A 14424-nucleotide genomic window follows, 5' to 3' on the forward strand; every position below is an offset into this window, starting at 1 on the left:
GTCCTAGCTGAGCAATGGGCACTGAGTTGAGACCAACCCTCTGTGCCCATTTGGTTGCACCCTATATCTAGAGAACTCACTGCAGCTATAAGTGCTAACCGCTGACATAAACTATGCGCAGCAATGGCGGGTCCCACCTTCCCGGTGGCGCCGGCGGGCGCAGGCGGCCGGTGTGCCGGGGCTGAGGGCCCGGGCGGGCCGGGAACCACGCGGGGCCGGTGTACCTCAGTGCCTGGCGTGAGGCGGCAGCCGTTCCCACGCGGTGCGGGGCTGAGGGGAGCGGGGTGGCCGCGGCCCGGAGGCCGTGCGCAGGCCTGGGGCACTGCGGGCTTCCTGGGCAGGCAGGGCAGGCTGTGCCGGGCCTGTGGGGAGCCAGCCCCGGCCCTGAGGGGCAGCAGCCCGCTCGGAATGCGGTTAGGGGTGGCTGCCCTGCCTAGGTCAATGGCCTCCATTTCAAGAGGCCCAAATCCAAATGTACGTCCAAAAGCAGGAGGGCATACAATTACACCAGAAAGGATACCACAAAGGGCTCCACCTTCCTCATTTGTTACATGAACGGCAGCAAAAAAAAAAAAAAATTAAAAAATCCAAACCTCTGAATCTCACTACTTGCAGTGTCTTTTTTTACAGTTCTTACCTAGCTCGTGTACTTCTATAATCAAGTGGCTTGTTTATAAACAGCAGCACTCTGTGCTTTCACTCTTTGTGAATGTCACTCTTTGGGAGCTCATTTTGCTGAATCCCATACAGACAGCCATGAAACAGTCCCTGCCCTTGCAATCTGACTTAATACAAAATGCAATAAATAATGAGATTGTGTGGCTGTTTAAACAAACAGAATTTGTTTGACATCTTCAGGAAGTTGAAGCTTTTATATGTGTGCATTATATAAATAAATATATGTGTATGCACTTACATTTAAATCCATTGTCACATCATAAATTCTTGGGTTTCTTTTTCATATGTTTCCTGTTCATTTCTAAGGAAAACAGTGATCCTGGAACTGCTGCCTGTAACAATCGTCACCTGCTGATCTGTCACGTGAAATCTTTAATGAGCTGTGCAGCACACAATCTGACCCATTAGTTTTATGTACGCCACACAAAAAGTGACTCAGATTCCTGAAGATTAACCACCTCTCCTAGACACGAATCAGGCAGAACATGTAGGAGTGACTGCAAACTTTTTGTCCATGCTGTCACCTACCACTGTGCCATAGTCTGATTTTCTCTATGGGAATTGGCATTTTCAGGCTTTGTGAGCTCATTTAATCACTGATGTCTCTAGAATCACATGTTAATATGCTATGGCTATCTGGCTAGTAAACAGAACTGCAAACCAGTCAGAGTCAACCTGAGATCTTAAGTGATTTTCTGCCACTGTCAACCACAGCTGGATTCAAACCAGCTGCTAACAGCTGAGAGGCTCTTTAGCCTGTTATGGATCTTCTAAGCCACCCAGTGTCTAGTTTTTGCCAGTCCTGATTGAAGATTATCAAAAAGGAAATCTATAGCTTAAGGAAATTCTTCCTGGTTCAGTGAAGTCTGGTGGGTAACTGTACTCTGCTTTGCTTTGTCTTGACCCCAATTACTAAACACTGATAAGGATCAGGAAGTAAGTGGTTGCATTATTTAACAAATGAAAGGTCAAAAGTGCTGCTATTCACTAAGGTCAAAGGTTACCATCACTGTTATTAAACAGTTTGAAAGCAGTTTCTCCCATCCGTTGCCATCCCAGGCTGGAGCAGCACTCGGGCAGCCAGGAGGGGAGAGAGGCACCAGGCATCATTCAGCCGGCTGCTGGCTAGGCAGCTTTGCGTGGACACCTGCTTCAGGGAGGGAAGGTGCCATGCTCCAGCAATGCCCAGCAGCTCCAGTCAGAGGACTGAGCTCTCCTGCCTTTGCACAGAACATGTGTGTACCTGTGTGCCAAACAGCTTTAGCTCCTCCCAGCTCCACTCATTTAGAGCTGGCATCATTTTGGGTGAGAAATCAAACTCAGGTTCCCTTCCGCTCATCTTGAGCAAGGTACTGAAGCTCACAGAACTGTTTACAGCATCAGAGTTAAAAATCCTGAAGTACCTGTAAGTTAATGCTGAGTGCACAGTGACTCCTGTATGCTTGCACAGCTTTATAAAACATTTGAAAAAACTTTCAGTGATTTAGGAGGAAGCTAGCTCACCTTCCTTTGCATTCTGTAGTATACCTGATCTCAAGAGAAAGAAAAATAGTTATTAATCCATGTCAGCATTTCTGCTGGTACAGATTAAGAAGGCTACCCTCAAAATACTCTTGCAGGACAAACTGTTTCACTGTCCTGGGCACCCATTAGACTGACACTGCTCACGAGTTATACTGCTATCCATCATCCAGGTCACTTCAGTGTGGTGGGGACAGGCTGCAGTTGGTTCTGATGCACCAAGAAATAGATTGGGGTTATTCCTCCCAGGTGTGTTGAATATAAGGTCTGGTTTTCCTTCCAGTTAACTCAAAAGTTTGGACTGTCTGGCTTCAGAAACAGTGTGGTTTTGAATCATTTTCCTGCGTGTAAGTCATTACTGTGTAAGGATAGTAAAAGATAGGAAACCAGAAGGAAAAGTACAGTTTTTCTCAATAAGAAAGGCATGATAGGTGGCTGCTTGACAGAAGGGGAGGAGATTGTGGGTGACGAACAGTTGGACAAACTTCAAGAGCTGCAAAATGAAGCCTTGAGCTGTGCTGAGCATGAAGTAAGGAACTGCAGCCAAGTAACAGTTTAACAGGAACGGAAGGGACCAGGGGTGTCCCTACCTGGTATAATATAGACGCTTTCCTCTTGTTTGGAGATCATACTGAATACGGCAAAACTCTGGGAATACTTTGACTACAAGCTGTCCAAAGAATGTGGGTCTTTTGGCCTGTCTGGGACCAGTGCCATTGTCTCCATTACTGAGACCGGAGCTAGCTGTGTGCAGTCACTGGGAGACTCGGAAAGGAAGGGGTGAAGGTACAACGTGTGCTGTGGGCTGGGTTCCTCCACATCTGGAATCGAATCCCTGCAGTAGCAATCTCAGTAAGAAGGCAGCAAGGAATCAGGCTAGTAGGTCAGGATGGGAACAGCTGTGCTGAGATAAAAGAGGAATCTGTGGGATGATTGTGACAAGTCTTCCCTGGAGATTCTCTTTGGCGTAATCCGGGGCAGACATTATGTGTTATACTGCCCTACTCAGGAAGAAGGCACAAGAGCCAAAGCGCTTTGTCATTTTGTGACATGAAGTTTTCTATGTCTTTAAGGTTCATTTCGTATTTTTCATCACTCCCCTAATAGCCTCTGTCTTCCTGACTGCTCTCGGCACAGGGGACAGGTAAAGAGTTTACTGGGGTAAGAAGTACTAATGTGCTGATTATATCATCTTGCCCAGGCATCACATGAGCAGCTGTGATTCTTCTAGCTGGCAGCTGAACACACACGTCTGTCTTTGTGTTTTTCAGGTACCCAGAGGGGTGAGATGCAGCCCTCTGACCTTGCAGCCACCATACTGCCAGTCAAACTGCCAGCAGTCTGAGTAGGAGGATGCTGTTGAGGAACCCTGGGAAAGACAAGACAGGACGGTGAGAAACTGCTACGTAAGTGTAGTCCTGGCTGTGATTAGGCTTCAGCAGGATTTAATGCATTGGTATAGGTATTAGCCGCATTTCAGGCTGCCCATCATCCTAGTGTCTCGGCACTAGCAGTTAATATATACACAAATATATACTCCAATATAATAAAGGGGGTTTTTAGACATCCTAAGCAAGGACAGGCACTGCATGAAATACTGCCAAATTGTTTTAGTGATTCCCTGGAAGCAGCTTGCTGACAATGATCCCTCGTCATTGCAAGTTCAGTTTTTATGACTGACGCTCATCTTGTCTCTACAAGCTGCAGTTGCTACAGCAAAGTGGTGGAAGAGCATGTCTTATAGTGGCAGGGACCTGAACGATTTAGGTTTTTCAGAGCCATGACCAAGATTACATATGACAGAGAGGAATGAATCGGCAGCCATCAGTAAGCACAGTCTTGGTATAACAAGGTTTAGTCAACTTGTCCTTGAAGAAAGCCCAACAAGTTTGCAGCTTGCAGATGGCTCCAGGCAGAACCTCTGTAAACCATTTAAGCACAGGGGCAACAAAGACCTGGGTGATGCGTGAGAAAAGCATGCAGCAAGCTGATGATGGGATAAGTGTTTCTGGCCTACTGCCTGAGAGCCCAGAGCAGAAGTAAGGAAGCGAATCCAGGGGAGCTCTGGGATCAGAGTAATCAACAAGGCAGATCTCATTAATTAAAGATGACGTTTTCAGAAAACATGCTCCTTCTAGTTAGCTTTGCTTTTATCTAGGCAGAGGTTATTCCCGTTGGAGATATCTGCATCCCTCCCTTTGCCAGATAGTCAGAGACCACTGGCCTTTTTTCATGTCACTTTCTATAGTGATTGCCATTTTTTTTTTTTCCTCCTCAGGAAAATAGTTCCCAGTCTGAAATTTCTGCTCAGTCTCAGGCACCTGCTTAGAACTATTAATCTTTAAAAATGTGCAGGAGCCAGACACCAGCTGAGGTGGGGTGGGTGGCTTCAGATGACTGTCTGCACCCTCCAAGCATCAAACACGCAGAGACCTCTCTGCTGTGTTTGCATCCCTGTCTCTGAGGCACTGACTTTTGTCAGCGGAGCTCAGTCATCTCCTCAGCAAGCCTTTTGCCTTTGTGTGGATTCACTCCTCCAATCTGCTGCTGAATTGCTTTGTTTGAACAACCCAGCTGCATCATGCTGATACTTTCATGTGGTTTCTTTTCCCAGTAATGGAGTGGAACCAGGTAAATTATATCTGAAAAGGGGAGGAAAAGAGGGCTCCCTGCACAGCATCTGCTGCAGAGTCTGTCCCTCCACATGCACTGTATGGCCCTCACCCTGCCAGCCTTGGAGTTGCTTAGCGCTAATAAAGGAGGGGTTTCCTCCTTTTTACCGCAAGACTGAAAAATATGTTCTGTCTAGTTCTGGAGAAAATGTTACTCCTCTGAAATTTCCAGCCTTTCTTTGCTGCCTGTACTCAGTTCTGGGCAGAGATTGAGGAAATCTGAGATGACCCAGGAGAGAGAACAGCAGAGACCTCTGCCTAAACTGTTTGAATAGCTAATACCCTTTCCAAATACTGGCACCTGGGAATCCTTTAATGACTTGGATGGTGCTTTGGGTAGACTGAATATCTCCTTTCAGAAACAAAGACTTACTATTATTATTTATTTGTCTGACTTAAATCTTACAAGCAGTTAGAAAGTAACCCTTTCTTGTATTATATTCCTGGCCCTGTGCTAGGTACCACGAGGCCAAAGTGTCCTCTCATTTACTCTGATTTAACGACAAGGGTAAGTCTATATTAGGGCAGATACTTCAGATTTACATCAAATTTTCAAAGAGCAGAATTTGTCCCTATTCCTTTAGTAAAATCTTAAACACACACTGATCATTCAGAAGGGAATTATATGTGAAAAATTCCAAATACTAAATGGATGCGTGCCTCCAACATAGCTAATGAAAAGCTAAGGAATTATTTGTAACTGAGAGGAGAAGGGTTGTCACTGAAAGAAGTAATAGACCACCCTGTCAAATTCATTTTATCCTCTGTGTTGGGCAATTGTTTTAATCAGCTGAACCTTTATTGACATTTCTTTATTGACAGAGCTCCGGTAGGAGAAATTTTTCTTTCTTGTCTGCTTAGAGACTCCTACTTGATCTAAAGAGAGAATGCAGTCTGTGGTTTCATGGGCATGCATGAAGACTTCTCTTAATAACCCAAGTTACGATCTTTTGACATTTATTTCCTACCTCTCTCCTTCTTGCCTTGATTTGTTTATAATTGTCTGCATCACTCCCAAAACCAGATTAACTCTATAAAATCATAATTTGTAGGCTTGATCCACACAGCTCCTTGCAGACTCCAGCCTTTCTTGGTTTGCTCTCTTTTCAAGTTTTTGGTCTTTAAGTAAGTGAAAGTATTCAGAGCAAAAAAAGCGAGCAAGTAAATGCTGCAACTTTACAAATTTTCCTTTACGTAAGCCTGGTTTACACCTGTAAACTGCGAGGGTGGAGGGTCACTCTGGGTTTGTTCAGCACCTAGGAGAATTAATCCTCCCCCCAGTCTCACTTGTGGCCTTTAGTCTGTATGAGAATACAAGTGGTGTCACACATAATAATGACTACCAATTCGCTTTCCTGCTGTTAGATGTGCCTTTAGTTCTGCTGGCCTCTACCTCTGAATTTCCTGCAACACAGTAACCTTGAGCTTGGCCAGCAAGGGCTGGAGGTCATTGTAGATCTGAACTAGGGAAGTTTCCTCAACAACAATAGGAGAAATCACATGCCCAAGCCCCCACCGTGAGTTTGTCAATGCAGCAGCACAGCACTATGCCAATGGAAAATGGGGTGGGTCTCACACAGTCAGTTGTTCAGGCTTTATAGCCAGCCACAGGGCAATTTCATGCTCACAGCAACCTTTGAGGCATAGAGGCACACTGGAACTGTGAGTCGTGGGACCGTTTTCCAGCTCAGAGGCCCAGATGCGCACTGCAGTCACATCCTGGTTGCTTGACAGGATGCAGCCTGGATGTGTAATGGTCTGCCTTCTCTTCCCTGCCATGCTTCCAGCTTTCCATTCAAAAGAAAACTGGGACTGAGGGCAGGGGAGTGGGTGTTGTGGTGGACTACTGGTTTAGACAGCCATAGTGTGTCTTACAGTTCACCTCAGACTAGTAACAACACATTGCAAAGCTTGGCCTGGCACAGTAGAATCGCTGTGGGATGGGCTGTTGCCAACTTCTGAGCACCTGAGACATGCAGACTTCGACTGCGGTGGTGCTTGTGAACCAAATTTCCTTTCCCAGAGAACCACCACGAGGCAACTTCAAGCACCATTTTTTTTACAGCTACTTTTACACTACCAGCAGGGATGAGTTAAGGTGTAATTATTTTGGGAGAGCGAGAGAGCTGTTTGGGCCAGTACTGACTGATCTGGATGCCTAGTTCTAGGACTTAAGTGGGTCTCTCTGTACAAATGCCTAATCAGTTTCAAAATACGAAACAACTTAATGTTTCCTTCTCATTTGGTCATAGCTTTATTTTTGCCCCTGTTAACCCAGAATCACATCTTGGCAGCTTGAGTTCATTTATCTTTGAACTGATGGGCCACAGCTGTATGAACTTGGCTGAGGGTAGGTGAAAGCTGCAGCCTATTTCAAAACATTATCTACTTGATGTAAGCAGAAATAGGAGCTCAAGTGGGCTGTTAGATGTGTGTATTGCTGAATGGTTAGAAGAATTGTGCTGTGAAAATATCTGAAATCAGAAACAGTATCTGGGTTAAGATACAGGTTTTGTGACAGCCAGAGGCTACTAGTTGAAAGCCAGGTCTGGCAGAAGTCAGTAGCAAAGCTTTCGTTGATTTTGCTGGATCAGGATTTCATCTGTGGAGTGCAAATGAGGAGCCAATGGAACGGCAGTAGCAGAAATGGCAGTAAAAGAGTTGTGGTAAAGTTGGGTATGATGCTGGATGTTTTTTTCCTAACATCTTCTCACTTTGCAGGATAGGGACCTGTCTTACGGGTTTATGTGCTCCGCCGGGTCCCAGCTGCTGTGCCATGGAGGCAGGAAAGCCTTTGAGGCACAGAGCTGCCCACACCAACTACCCAGAAGACAGAAAAAGAAATTTGTCCTCTTTCCTGGGAACCAGTGGTTCTCAAAACAAATGAACACTCGCTTGGTTTGCTTTTGCTTAAACAGAGATTCAGGCTTGAATCAGAATTAGTCAAAGCAAAAGCTGTTTGCTCTTTGATCATTAATCTTTAACAGGAACCTGAAAACAGTGGATGGTAGGGATAATGCTCTAGCAGAGATAGTGCATTAGTCTGCCTCCAGGGTCTGAGATAGGCTGATGTATTTGAGTGTTAACTCCTTGATCTCAGGGAAAAATATTGCTGCAGACTGTAGGAAAAGGATCTGGTTAGCCATATTTACAAATAAGCCTTCTAAGAGGAGACAATAGATTTGCCAATCTTTTTTTTTTTTTTAAAGGCCTGTCATCACTGGTGCAGTTCAGTCCTATAATGGGACTGTTAGAAGAATTAGGATTTTCTTTCTTAAGTAGGGGATCTGTGAAGGGAAGGAGGAGTTGCTGTCTTTTATTGCTTTCCGTTTGGAGTAGTTACTTGAGCTTGATTTGCTTCCCAAATTTTCAGGCTCCATCACACTTAGGGCATGCCTACCACAGCATCAGTGTTTAACTGCAGCGTAGCAACTTTATTTAAACTCTTAACAAGGATGAAGTAACAGCAAGACAGACTTCAGGAAGGCCAGTCAAGTCTAGTCAGGGGCTTGAGCAAGCTTGTTAGACCACACTGCAGCTGGCATCCCAATGACTTGGAGCTAGATGAGTCTGCTGGTGTAGCATTCCCTTCTCCAATTGCATTTTAAATAAGAAACATCTTGTGGATCCTTCTGCAAAGTCCTGATGTATAACAGGGCACTCCACATGCTGGACAGGTCCAGAATTGCTCCTTTTTCAGGGCTCTCCAGTGGCCCCAGATCACCCTGAAGTTTTTGGCTCTGTGCTTTTTAAGCAAATGAAACCCAAACCCACGCAGGAAGCTCTGCACAAAAAGCTCATTTTCATGCTGGCATGTTCCAGGGGCTGGTGTGGTCCCATCACTGGCTAAAGGAGGTAGATGGAGGGACAGAAAGGGAAGAAAAGGAGAGCCTGATATGGGGAGGTTTGAATTTGAGTGCCAGGTGGGTGATTGACAGCTGGCAGAGGGAAAAGTAGGGAAAGAGATGTCTCTCAGCTATACCAGTGTCCCTCAGACCTCACCAGCAAGGGATACTGAGAGGGGAACAGAGCAGGAAAGCTGGTGTGGTAAGAGTTAGTAACTGCAAAACCTGCACAAAAACACCCACTTGGTGCCACAAGGGAGAAGGATATGGCAGAAGTACAGGCTGGGCTTGGACAAGCAGACAGGAGGTGCCACCCCTGTACTGCCCTGGTTTGTCACACTTGCTTTACTGAGCACTGCTAGCCTGGGCAGGCTGGCACCTCCTACCAAACGACGGGTCATGCCTCTGTCTTAGCACCATTTCCTCGTGTTGTGCTTACAGCAACACTCAGAGCCTCCCCTCCCCCTGAACACTGCGTTAAGCTTTTCCCTTCCCGAGCAAAGAATGGATACTAACCTATGCCCAAGTGCCACAGCTTTAGCTCTGCGGCTTAGCTCTGCCTTCAGCCCCGACACAGCATGATCCTGCCGACTATGTATGTTCTCAGGTTGCTAAATGCGCTCTTTGAAGAGGCTCAGGCAGCACCAGGGCTCGCAGTGTCACAGCTCTGCTAGCTTGCCCAGTGCATCCAGCTCACCCTGCCTTATCCCTCTCAGCCCCTTACTGTGACTCCTTGTGCCTCCCTCCCACCTGGTCAGGCAGCTGGGGAGGGCTGCTTGCCCCTGAGGAGGGACCAGGCTGGACGACTTCCATCATGGCCATCCTGTGGACCATTGGAGGTGCTCAGCTGTGTGCACCTGCACAGTGCCCAGTTCCCAGTCCCCTTGGGTCCCTCCAGCAAAGCCCTTCCAGCCCACAGCTTGCTCCTGGTTCACCTGGACACCTCATCAGCCACTGCCCTGAGGCTCTGCCAGTGTTGTGCTATGGTACACAAACCCATGCAGTGAAGAAGCCAAACCTGGACTGCAGGGCAGGCAGGACTTCTCTGTCTCCTCTCTAGACCTCTCTGCACACGTAGGTGGCATTTCACATCGATACTATAAATTCAGCGCTCCCTTCCACTCCGTGTTCTAAGCACCAGCTCAGTGTTTGCACAGGGCAGGATGCCTCCACTACCCTCTCCACCAGAAAAATAATTGTCCAGAATCAGAGCATATGGTGATGTGTCCCACTGGCTGCCTCCAACCACTGTCATGCCTGATCAAGGGCCCCAACACCTGCTTCCTTGGAAAGGCATGAGAAGGTGAAGTATCCCTGTCCTGAAATCAGTATTGCTCTAGAGCACCCCCACAAATATGTCGCAGGCTGGCAAAGAAGAAAGATCCTTCTTGGGGCCATATGTATTTTGAAAGTTGTGGATGGGGGAGAACAGCTTGGATTTCTTGGGACTTTCTTGAAGGAATGACTTCTCTTTTGTAAATAATTTCTTACTTCGTGGTACGCCTATCTTCCTGCCCACACAACAGTGGTCTGCTTTACTCACTAGTCATCTCCTGACTGTCACGTAGACTGTGAGCTGATCTCCATGACCAAGGGTCTGTGCTCCTGGCCCGCACTGTCCTCACCCTGATCTTTCATTAGAGAGTCAGAATATGAATACTTCCAATTCACAACCCAGTATCTCACAGGTAGGAAAAATGTAAGAGGAAGAGCAGGCACATTTTCCTTGCCTCATTTCCACCAGTTACTGGTAGTTCTATCTCCCTTTATTATGCTAAATAATTTCTCTTCACTCTTCAAATATTTGAAGGCCAGGATCCTGCTCCTAGTCAGTCATCCCTTAGGCAAACTAGATTTTGCTTTTGTAATGTTTTTTCTGCATAGTAGCTCCAGCCTCCTAATCATCTTTGTTGCTGTTCTTTGAGCTGTTTCCCAGTCACCACAATTTTTCTGGTAATGGGGTTACTCAAAGTGAGCGCAATATTCCAGGCACAGGAACCCTGTGTGTCCCGTTGCATCTGTGATGTTGCCCTCAGGTGGTTACCCCAGAGAGAAGATGCAGCTTTAAAAAAAACATCCAGTGTCTTCAGGACAGAGATTTGCAACCGCATGTGGAATGGATAACTCTGCACTCTTTTAAGTGATGCCTTTGTGCCAGAAACCAGGATTACACTGGCTTTTTCTGGCTCTCCATCCTGAGCTCTAACTCTCCGTGTTTAAAGTGTATTTCACCATGTGGATGCTGCTGTGCTTAAAGAGCAGCAGGAATAATCTCAGCTTCAGTGAGCCACACAAACCTGAATGGAAATCCTAAAACAAGAGGCACAAGAACTGACGGATTTTCACCATCACCAACTTTATTAATACTAATTTTATGATTACAGCTACTTGCCTTGGTGACATTTTTCAGCAATTCTTTTTATCTCAGAATTCTATGCATCATAAAATTACATTTCCTTTCTTTATTACATCAGGTGTTGTGTAACTCCCAGATTATAACCCATGTCAAGTCACGAAGGGTGTTCAGCAGGTGACAAGAGACTTTATTAAAGGTCAAATTAGATATTCATTATGTTAGTCTCTCCCCTGACTCAACTCTTCATAAAGCTAAACTGTCCTGCTCACTCATTCCCTTCTCCCATTACAGCCTCCACTGTCCCAGTGATTATGGTGCCAGGTCTTTTTCTGCCTTTTCTATTCCTCTCTGCCCTTTTGTTATGGAAGTGACCATACTTAACACTGATTTCAAAGTGGGGATGCATAGCTGATTTATTTTGGAATTGTTACGGTGATATATACATTCCTGACCTATTTAATACACGACATCTTATTTTGGCTTCGCTTTGCTCTGCACTGAGTTTTCTCTCTCAGCACTGTGCTGTCCACAGAGGTGCCTGGAGTTTTTCCCTGAAATCAGCTCTAACTCAGAATATTTCATTTAAATATTAGGTCAGTGAAATATTTTTTCCAGCTTCCCTTAACTTATATTGGCATACAGAGAGCTCCATCTGCAATCCCTTTGTGCCACTTACCCAACTTTTGGTTCATTCCTGCTCCCACTGAAGGCAAATGCCAAAACATGAATTAGATTTCAGAGCAGCAGCCTTTACTAGGGCCCTTTGAAGTTTTTCCCAGTCGTTCTCTATCTTACATAGATTTGGCTGCCTCACTAAACACTTCATCCTCTGGATGTGGTGCAAAAGCAAGCGGTGGTCTCGTCAATGGCACTAAGATTTCACCATTAAAACCAAATGAGCTGGACTCGATCATTCTTGGCTACCATATGTCTCAGCACTGATCATGGGGGATGTTCCTTCTGTGAGCCTTGCAACTCCTCTCACTGCAACACTGCTAAAATATAGGTGCTTTCTCCTATGTTTTCTTTCACAACTTCATTTTTGTTCCTTGCTTCCTGCAGAACCAGTGCTGGTGCAATCACTGGGTATGTCTATAGATGTGTCCTCTCAGTAACTTTTTGATCTGTTTGCTGATTTCACCAACTTCGGCAAGCAGACATTTCAAAATTAGTTCTGAAAGGTGTTTCTACACATTTCATGAAAAGTGATTTCTTTGGAAGTGCAGGGGTGATTTTATAAACATACCTAAAGGAAACAAAATCTTAGAACAATTCAATTGTTAGAAAGTTTTTGTGTTTGTACTTGCAAAATACAAATTCTTTGTATTTGCAGATAGTAGCTGTATTTTGCAAATACATGTAGGAAACAAGGCTCCATTAGTTACACTGCTTGTGGAACTGCTTATTAATCTTAGGCAAGGATTAATCCTGCAGCTGTTGCTGCCCAGTTTTCTTAACAGCCACTTGCAAAGGGCTTTATCCTTGTACCTTTGGGAAGGGCCAGTCAGTTATGTATCTGGGATTTTGCTTAGAGAAGTCTTTCCAAGAATGCTGAAAAGCTGGAGGAGAAAAAAAAATTACACTTACAGATTTGTTGATAGAATCTTGTTTACCATATTCAGAACAATATCTTAAAATACAATACCTAATTATTTTCCCAATTGTATTTGTGGGTCCTGATATAATGCTCAAGGTCCATAGTGCTGCTTTCTTTAGGTGAGATATCTGCAGTGCTGTTATTACATTATACTCAAACGTCCCTCGTTTTCCAGACTAGATGTTTTTAATGAAAAATGAAAATCATATCCTTATGTCAGAAGTTCAGCTGATTCAGTCTTCATTCTCTTAATGCCTCTGGACCTGATGAGTCTCCTCATATTACTGTTGTTGTTGTTGTTATACAATGTAGGCATAACAACTAATAATGGACAGTAGGAAAAACCATAGAGAAATAAATAATTTGGAAAGAAGGCCACAAATATTTCCAAACAGCTAACACAGTTCCCCAAAAGGGAGGTAATAACACACAGGATCATTGCAGAAAACTCTCCAAAATTTCCAGTGAACTGAATACATCATGAGACCAACATCTCAAAAACAGATCTCTTCTTGCATGTTTCTTCAGGCCTGCAAAGGGGAGCTCACACACTCCAGCAGCCCTTCAGCTGCCTGCCATACCGACTGTGGGAGCTCCGTGAGCGCCTAATGCTCAGCTGATGGCACTGCAAAACGCATGCTTAGATTTGGGCTTCTCCTTTTCCCTCCGAAGCCCTTCGTTGTAAGAGCTAGTTTCAGGAAGGTGGCTGTGCAGAGCTACAGCAGAGCGGTGGGACAGAGACAACCCGCCCCACTCTGCAACACAGCTACCCCTCGCAGCCACTGAGCACTCATGCCCACCGAAAGCAAGAACAGGAGTTTTCCAGGGTAAGGATGGAGAAAAGCAGCTTGGGATCTGGCCTGTCGTAATAGCTACTGTTACAGGATCCTCAGCAGCAATCATTGTTATTGAGAAGGATGGAGATCGTTCTCTAGCATTTCTTTCTGCCTCAGCCAAATACTTCCTGTTAACTGCTTTTTTAGAGATTTTTTGTTAAACTAAATAAATCATTGAGTATAGACCCTCTACACATACTAATTTATATGCAGCCCTTTGTTGAAGATAAGGCCTTTGTTTCTGCCACCAATGCTTCTTCACTACATTAATGACAAATCACCCAGCATATTCTTTTCCATAAGACATTTATATCTATATTGTCCTACAAATCTTAAGACTAGTCCCTCTCTCAAGTACCTTTGGTCAGCTGCATCCTTTTTTAAAAAAAATGATTCTTGCTTTCTTTGCAAGATGATAATTTTACATGGCTTGGAGCAATGGTTGCTGGAGATATGCAATGCAATCCTAAGATTGTAAAACAGCAAAAATGGGATAACTGAGCAGAGTTGAAAGTTATATCTGTACTGATTGTATGAAGTTCCCTTCTGTATAAGAAATTCCTCATGTCTGCTGGGCACCTGGGTTAGCTAAGCCAAGCCTGCAAGCCTCCACCACACTCACCTACCAAAACTCCACAGTGTGTCCAAGCCCAAAAGGGCTATCCTTCACATTACGTTCCAGGATTAACACTCCTAGCATGCAGCACAGCAGTACCCATATCCTAGAGCACAGAAAGGTCTTGTACACCCGACTTTCAGTCCATGGCCTGGCACACATGCAGGAGCTATCACATTTTGTGCATCCAGGGTCTGAGCACAAGCTTCCAGAGCCTGCTGCCTGCCTCCCATCACCAATATCCCCAAGATTATCCCTGGGGTATCAGTGACCTAAATACACTGGTTTGGATTTGAAAGTTGT

This window comes from Falco peregrinus, unplaced genomic scaffold (assembly GCF_023634155.1).
Source record: "Falco peregrinus isolate bFalPer1 unplaced genomic scaffold, bFalPer1.pri scaffold_35, whole genome shotgun sequence".
Classification (NCBI taxonomy): Eukaryota; Metazoa; Chordata; class Aves; order Falconiformes; family Falconidae; genus Falco; species Falco peregrinus.